This window comes from Lagenorhynchus albirostris, chromosome 1, assembly GCF_949774975.1.
Source record: "Lagenorhynchus albirostris chromosome 1, mLagAlb1.1, whole genome shotgun sequence".
Taxonomy (NCBI): domain Eukaryota; kingdom Metazoa; phylum Chordata; class Mammalia; order Artiodactyla; family Delphinidae; genus Lagenorhynchus; species Lagenorhynchus albirostris.
The window spans coordinates 132,604,885-132,613,327 of NC_083095.1; positions in this window are offsets into that span (position 1 = coordinate 132,604,885).

The window sequence follows — 8,443 nt, forward strand, 5'->3', positions numbered from 1 at the left end:
GCCGCGGTGACGGGAGGGAGGGAGGGAGCGAGGGAAACGCGCCCCCCTCCCGGCTCAAGGCCAGTGCTGCGGCCGCCCTGCGGCCGCCCGAGCCCCCCGCGGCTCCATTGAGAAACTGAGCGTCTCATTCACAGACAGGCGACGAAAAGGGCCCGGCAGAGCTCGGACGCAGCCCGGGAGGGGGAGACAGAGAGGAGCCCGGGGGCGGGGGCAGCGGAGCTAGAGGAGGGGGACGCCAAGAGGAGGGGGCGGGGGAGGCCGGCGGGGGGAGGGGAGACCCAGAGGAACCAGGGCGGGGGAGGGGCTTCGGCGACTGGAGGAGCGTGGAGCGAAAAAAAGGAAGAGTTTCAAGAGGTTAAGCTCCGTGGAGGAGGGAAAAAAATGCATATGTTTGAAAACTAGCTGCCCACGGACACCTGGCCTGGGGTTACTTGCTACTACCACTTACTTGTGAGGAACCCGCAATCCTCATCTATTCCCACGTCACTTCCTGACTGAAAGACCCTGAAAAGGTTGCTTACTAAGTCCAGGATGCCCAGGTGGAAGGAGCAGACCCTGGCCCGCGGTATCCTGTAATCCATCACCTATGGCTAATTTTAGTCTCTCAGGAAAACAGCATCAGATTTCGAACCTCTTTCAGGAATCATGCAGCATTTGCAAGCCTTTGATTTTCACTAAGGCGAGCGCGGCAAAGAGCTTGGGGGTCTTACGGGAGTCAGTTTGGGAGTAGAGGGGGCACTGGGAAGGCAGGGCTGGGTCTGGCATGTTTTTGCATCATTCCAGACCAAAAATAAATACTCTAAAAGGGACCCAGCTAACAAGTGAGTGCCACAACTAGTGCCAAAGGCTGAAACCTGGAGAGCGCACAGAGCTAGGCCCACAGGAGAGGTCTTCAGACAACTGAGGAAGATGTCCTGAGTTCTGATGCTCCTTCTAGGACTTTAAAAGCAACCTCTGACCTCACCTCATTTCTGCACCATTGCAATAGAAACTTCAGGCTGCACTTGGTTAGAGAAGAAACCCCTGGTGGTTGGTACTGTTTCTGTCTCAGGTGGGTTACTTTATCCTTTGCACCAATAAGGCTGACTCTAGGTTGAGTTCATTACCCCATACAGGAGTTACAGTTTCAGTATTGTAACCAGATGCTCCTCTGGAAGACTATTTAGCAAGTATGTTTATATGCCAGGCACTGGGGTCTGCACTAAGTTTACAACAATGAACAAGACAGTGGTCTCTTCCACATGTAAGGAATGGAATGATCCCTGAGCTATGTTATTAAGGGAAAAAAAGCAAGACCCAAATAGTGTGTATAATATGCTGTCATTTGTATAAAGAAAAAAATGTGTATTTGTAAATTTATTTATACATAGAAAAGCTTTGAGAGGATACACAAGAAAGATAGCAGTGGCTGTCTCCCAGGAGGGGAACTGGGATTCTAAGGAACAGAAGGGAAGAGGGAGACTTTTCCCTATATGGTCAATTATACATTTTAAGGTTTTTTTGTGTGTTTATTTATTTTTGGCCGCGTTGGGTCTTCATTGCTGTGCGTGGGCGTTCTCTAGTTGCGGCGAGCAGGGGCTACTCTTCATTGCGGTGCGCGGGCTTCTCATTGCGGTGGCCTCTCTTGTTGTGGAGCATGGGCTCTAGGCGTGGGGGCTTCAGTAGTTGTGGCATGTGGGCTTAGCAGTTGTGGCTTGCGGGCGCTAGAGCATAGGCTCATTAGTTGTGGCACATGGGCTTAGTTGCTCCGGAGCATGTGGGACCTTCCTGGACCAGGGATCGAACCTGTGTCCCCTGCATTGGCAGGGGGATTCTTAACCACTGCACCACCAGGAAAGTCCCTTTAAGGTTTTTTTAAAGCTTTTTATTGACATTGTCAACTACAAATTGGCATTTTCCATTGGCACTTGCCATCTACCTCTACAAGGATTAAATCATGTGCTGCTGCAGCTGCTGACTTTCAACACCCCTTGAAAGGAGTTCAGGTGGAGAGCAGACATGAGGCACTCTGTGCTCTGGGAAAAACTGGCAGAACAGGTCTTCAGATAGTTAGATATTTTCAAGAGACAATTTTATGAGCCCAATTCTTGTATCTCCTCATATCTAGAAAAGCACTAAAATCCTTCGTGGTGACGTCTGCTCCTCGTGACTAGCAGTAACCTGTACGAGACTAGCAGAAATCTTCTGTAAAAAATATGTGCTTGATTGCATGTACTCCCCCTTCACCAAAATCACATATATACTGACCTTCCCCCCTGCCTCTTTGAAGCAGTTTCTCAGAGCTATCTGAAATGCTGTCTCCCCAGCTGTGGTCCTCATTTTGCCCCAAATAAAACTTAACTTGCAACTCTCACGTTGTGAATTTTTTTAAAGTCAACAACATATAATATACATACAGAAAGATGAAAATATGTGTACAGCATGGTGAATTTCATAAACTAAACACACCCACGTAACCAGCACACAGATCAAGAAATTCCCAACTTTCCAAAGCCCTCCTTATGTCCCCTCCCAGTCATTACTCGAGTTACCACTATCTTGGCCTCTAACAACATTGTGTGTATGTATGTTTAAATTTTGCACGTGGATGTATAAACTTTTCCAAAAATTTTTTGAATAGTAACAAATCTAGTTTTTCTCCCTAAGCAGGCAAATGGCTCTAGGACTAAGCTAGAGTAAGAAATTGCAGAACCTGAGTAGTACAAACCACTGAGTGGACACAGAAGAGGATGGTGTCTCTCAACCCACTATTTACATTTTTACATTTGTTTTGCCCAGTGATCCTCAGGACGCCAGTGGTTGGTGTCGCACAGCTAATTAATTAGTATTGAACTAGAACTTGAATCCAAGCATTCTGACTCCTTGTGCAGGTATTGGGTGAGGAAAATTTTAAAAGAAGTTTAACAGAATGAGCTAGGAGAGAGAACTCAGCGGAGTTTTCAGAGGCACAGCTGTGTGTGTGGGCGTGTGGGTGTGTAAGGGAACAGTTTTCTGGAACTGTTGCCTATCACAGTCCAAACAGGACAATGTTTGGAAGTTTTTGAGCAGAGGCGTGGGGAACAAAACCAAGTGCAAGGCGGCTGGCTGGATTTGCTCTGAGTGGCAAAGCTTAGGAGAATCAGAGTACAAAGTCTTGCCTTTAACTGCAGGCTTGAACTAACAAAATCAAGAATGATACTGTCATCCTGCTCAATCAGATCTTAGAGACTGTAAAACAATTTGTAATACAAAAGATTGGAAACAATATAATGGCCCATCACTAAGAAACTCAGTAAATAAATCATGGTACACACATACACTGAACTAATAAGTTGCACTTATTGTATCCTTACCAGGTGCCAGACACTGTTCTAAATGAGTTTCATTCATCTAATCTCTCCATCACAGTATGAGATAGCTGAAGTTTTGATCTTCAAAATATATATATAAGGTAAGTCCATATGTGTTGACATAGCCCTGGACTTTTGAATGCTTGGCTGCAGGACCTCAGAAGGAAGGCTAGGGTAGGGTTGGGGGAGTATAGGTGACAGACAATCACATTTTTATTAAATTAACATGAACTGAAATCTGAAAATGGAAAATAAATTACAAAGAGGGACCCTTTGGGGGAGGGGTGTTATGGGTTGAACTTTTGTTTTTTGCTTTTAAAGCATAGGTTTCAGGTCTCTGTCTAGAAAGCTTATCCTCCCCTTCCTCCCACCTCCTTCACCAGACAAATCTGACTCATCCTTAAGGTCTCAGCTCAAAAGTCACTTCCTCAGCAAGATCTTCCTTGACTACTCCCTGAACTGCTCCTTGTTACTCTCTCTCCTAGCACCATCTTGTTTTTTTTAAAAGAGAGTTGATCACAATTTGTAATTGTGTACGTGTTTCCATGTCATTGGCCTAGAGTCTGCCTGCTTAGCCAGGAAGGCGGGAACCACATCTGTAGGCCCCTGTACCCTCAGTGCCTAGAGACTAGAACCTAGTACACAGATTCTTCATAAATATGTATTGAATGACTGAATTAAGAAGATAACCAGACTTTCCTGGCGGCACAGAGGTTAAGAATCCGCCTGCCAATACACGGGACACGGGTTCAAGCCCTGCTCCGGGTAGATCCCACATGCCACGGAGCAACGAAGCCTGCATGCCACAACTACTGAAGCGTGTGCTCTAGGGTCCGTGCTCCGCAACAAGAGAAGCCACCGCAATGAGAAGCTGGCACACTGCAACGAAGAGCAGCCCCCGCTCGCTGCAACTAGAGAAAGCCCACGGGCAGTAGCGAAGACTCAACACAGCCAAAAATAAAATAAATTAATTTAAAAAAATTCTCTTAAAAAAAAAAAAGACAACCACCTTGGGACTTCCCTGGTGGTCCAGTGGTTAAGACTCCACGCTCCCAATGCAGGGGGCCCAGGTTTTATCCCCAACCCGGTGCAGCCAAATAAATAAATAAATATTACAAAAAAAAAAAAAGACAGCCACCTTAACTCTGAGACCTCTGTCTTACCATTGTCGTATGCCTTTTTTTTTTCTTTTTGGCTGCATTGGGTCTTCGTTCCTGGGTGCGGGCTTTCTCTAGTTGCAGCAAGCGGGCGCTACTCTTCATTGAGGTGCGAGGGCTTCTCATCGCGTTGGTTTCTCTTGTTGCAGAGCACGGGCTCTAGGCGCGTGGGCTTCAGTAGTTGTGGCTTGTGGGCTCTAGAGTGCAGGCTCAGTAGTTGTGGCACACAGGCTTAGTTGCTCTGGGGCATGTGGGATCTTCCTGGACCAGGGATCAAACCCATTTCCCCTATATTGGCAGGCAGATTCTCAACAATTGCGCTACCAGGGAAGTCCCTCTCCTGCCTTTTTTTATATTTGTTTGGATCTAGGAATAGAGATACTTCCAAAGCTGTGATTAGAATTTTGTAACCTTTCCCCCAAAACACCTTTACTTCTGAAATCTAAAGCTTCTCTCAGAAATTGCTCCAAAATACCTACTGCCTATGAAAGAGACATGTCTAAAAGACAGATACAGAATAAGTAAGGTCAAAGTACTAACCGATGTCTAGGGTAAAAATTTTTTCTTGTTTACTCATAGGCCAAAGCTATAATCACTAGGATGGCTGAAGTAAGCTATGTAAGGAAGGTGAAAAATCTTGTCCCTTGTAGATAACATTTCCCCCATTACCCAATACTTTAGGGCCTGGTATTTACCTACTGCTATTCTCTGCTTTTTCTATTCTTTTCTTTTTCTCTAAACTAAAATATGATCTGGCTTCTTCCTCACACAAACAATTTTCTCATCTGACACCCCTATTTACTACTCCCAGATCACAGGTTAATCAGTCACTATTCTTGATACCTGTTGTTACTTCAATACTTGATACCTGTTGTCTAGAGTTTACCTAACACTCTGAATTGTAATTATTTGCTTATTTGTCTGTCTCTCCCACTAGACCATGAGTTCCTTGAGGGCAGAGGCCATGTCTTATTCATCGCTCTCTCTTCAGAACCTAGCATAATATATAGTTCAGAGTAGCTGGTGCTCAATCAATGTTTGCTGAAAGAATGCACCCATCCTTTTCCAGCAAACAAGGTACAATTCTTGCCAAAGAGTACCAAACAGGTTTGGTTACCTTGGGTACTTAATTGCTCACGGGGAAAACATTCAATACAGGAGAGAGGTACCAACTGAGTTACTTTACTCTCACTCTCTTTGACTTACCTGTGTTAATGGGGAGGCCAGAGCAGAATGGATAAATTAAGTCCACAGATTAATCTGGTCCTTCTTTGATGTAAAGATTGGGTATAATAACAGAATCCTAACATAACATGGGACTCAAAAATCAGCTTATTTTACCAAAGCAACCAGTCATACTCTGGCTAAAACCTCAAGGCTTTTTGTCAACTTTTCCTGCCCTACATATCTGAAGGCATAAACCAAAAGACCGCATTTGCTTAAAAAATACATATTATGGGTTTTTTACTCATTTCTTTATTAGAAAGGAAGTCTATAGCTAGGAAGATCATTTCTTTCCCTCTTCCAATGTACGTAGTGAGAAGGTTTTTGGCTATCCTTTTAATCACATTCACAGAATTAAATACAGTTCTTGTTCTTAGAAGTCTGAAACGTATCCAAACAACTTTTAGCAGCCTGCCACACACCTCCACTCAGTCTTCTCTCCAGGGTCACTAACCTGGGCAGCAGAGAGTGAAGGGGCTTCCCTCCAGACTGCATTCTCATTCCAGTTCATCATTTCATTCACTCAGCAAACATATATTGGTACAACAAGTAGCAGGCATGATGCCAGGCACCAGCGACCTAAAGATAAATAAGACAAGGTCCCTGACCTCAAAGTGCTTACAATCTAATAGAGGAAGTGTGCAATAAAGAATTTAACCTTGGGGCTTCCCTGGTGGCGCAGTGGTTGAGAGTCCGCCTGCCAGTGCAGGGGACACGAGTTCGTGCCCCGGTCCGGGAAGATCCCACGTGCCGTGGAGCGGCTGGGCCCGTGAGCCATGGCCGCTGAGCCTGCGCATCCGGAGCCTGTGCTCTGCAACGGGAGAGGCCACAACAGTGAGAGGCCCGCGTACTGCAAAAAAAAAAAGAATTTAATCTTGCCCAAAGAGAGGCTGACCTTTGCCCTTGGTTCCTGGTAAGGAACCTCTAAGCCCTTGGAATGTCCTGCCTAATAAAGGTGTCTTTGTTTGCATGGGGGTCTTTTGCCACACTAGATAATCCAGTAATGTGACTAGGAGGGAGGGGGACTTGGACCACACGTTATCAACTAGACCCCAGGAAGGGCTGGAGATTGATGTTGGCCAACCAGGTCTGTGTGACCAAGTCCAATAAAAAACTTTGGACACCAAGGCTCAGGTGAGATTTTCTGGTTGACAATACTCCATGAGTTTTGTCACACAGTTAGTAGGAAGTTTAAAGCTGTCCATGACTCCACTGGGAGAAGACAACTGGAAGATCCATGTTTGAAACTTTCCTGGACTCTGCTCCATGCATTTCTTCCCTTGGCTGACTTAAATCTGTTTCATTTCACTGTGATAAACTGTAACTGTGAGTAAAACAGTTTTCAGTGAATGTGTGAGTCCTTCTGGTGAATTATCAAACCAAAGAGCAGTCTTGGGGACTCTCCGTAACTTTGGGAAACAGATGTGTAGTGGGATGGGGAGGGCACAAAGATGAGAACTGCTAATTCTACCTGCAGAGGTAAAGTTTCAAACAGGTATCTGTTTATTCAACAGATGAGTAGGTATATTCACCAGGTGGATAAAATCAGAGTGAGAAGGGATGGTTTTGGGGGGAAAAAATATAAAATACGTGTGTTTGTACTGCGAACTATAAAGCAGCATCACTAGAAAGGAGGCAGAAAAGGAAGCAAGGTATTTTATGAGCCTAGACGGATACACTAAGGCCAGGTCATGAAGAAACTTGCATAGCAGGCCAAGAAGCTTCACATGTGCCCTGTAGGCGAAGGGAAGTCCTTGAAGTAACATGATCAGATGTGCATTTTTAGAAAGGATCACTCTGCCAGTTGTGACAGGGATGGATTGGAGCTGTTGGGGAGGGGGGAAGACTGGTGGCAGGGAAACTGGTGGCAGAGTAAGAGCCTCTGGCAGTGCTGCAGAAAAGAAATGATGAAGACTTGAATTAAGGCCTAACTACTTACCAGTCAGTCTCCCAGTCACTTAAAACTCAGCATGTCCCAAACTGAACTTATTATCTTTCCCCCCAGTCCCCCTCAATTATGTTCTTCCTGGGATTCTTGTCCTTCTTAATAGCATTTAGTCACCCAAGTTAGGAACCTAGGAATCATTCTGATGATTCCTGTCCATTTCTTACCTTTCACAGCTAGTGAGTCACCATGTCCTTAGGTCCCACCTCTTTCTTCTCCATTTCCTCTACAATCTAAGTTATGAGTTAACATTAAAATAACCAATATCCAATCCCAGAAACCCATAACGCAACCATATTTGAAACAGGTGGCAGGAGGTGACTTTATAATTCGCAGAGAAATATGACCAAGAGACATATTCTATTCAGTGATGATAAATAATACTGGCTCCTCAGTTAAAAATATAAGGGCACTCCCCTGAGATACAGCCTTCAAGCTACCATTCAGCAGTATCAAGTCGTGCATGGTGATAAGTTTGGCTAATATGTTCTTTGGTTCATGCATCTGTCCCCAGAGAGCGTTCTTTGGGGAAGTAGTCCTTCCAGACCGATTATTTCTGGGCAGAGCCCGGACAAGTCTCTACTGATACTAGCATGCACATCTCCTGAAATGATACAGTTGGCTGCTGAGAGCAGACTAGAGCATTCAGAAGAGACTAAACCTTTAAGCAGCCTACAACAAGCTTTTTGGCAAGAGGAACACAATGTTTCTATTGCAGAGTTGACCTAAATTCAGGAAAGAGCTTATTGATATAGGCACGCTTAAATCTGCAGCCACCTGGGTCATCA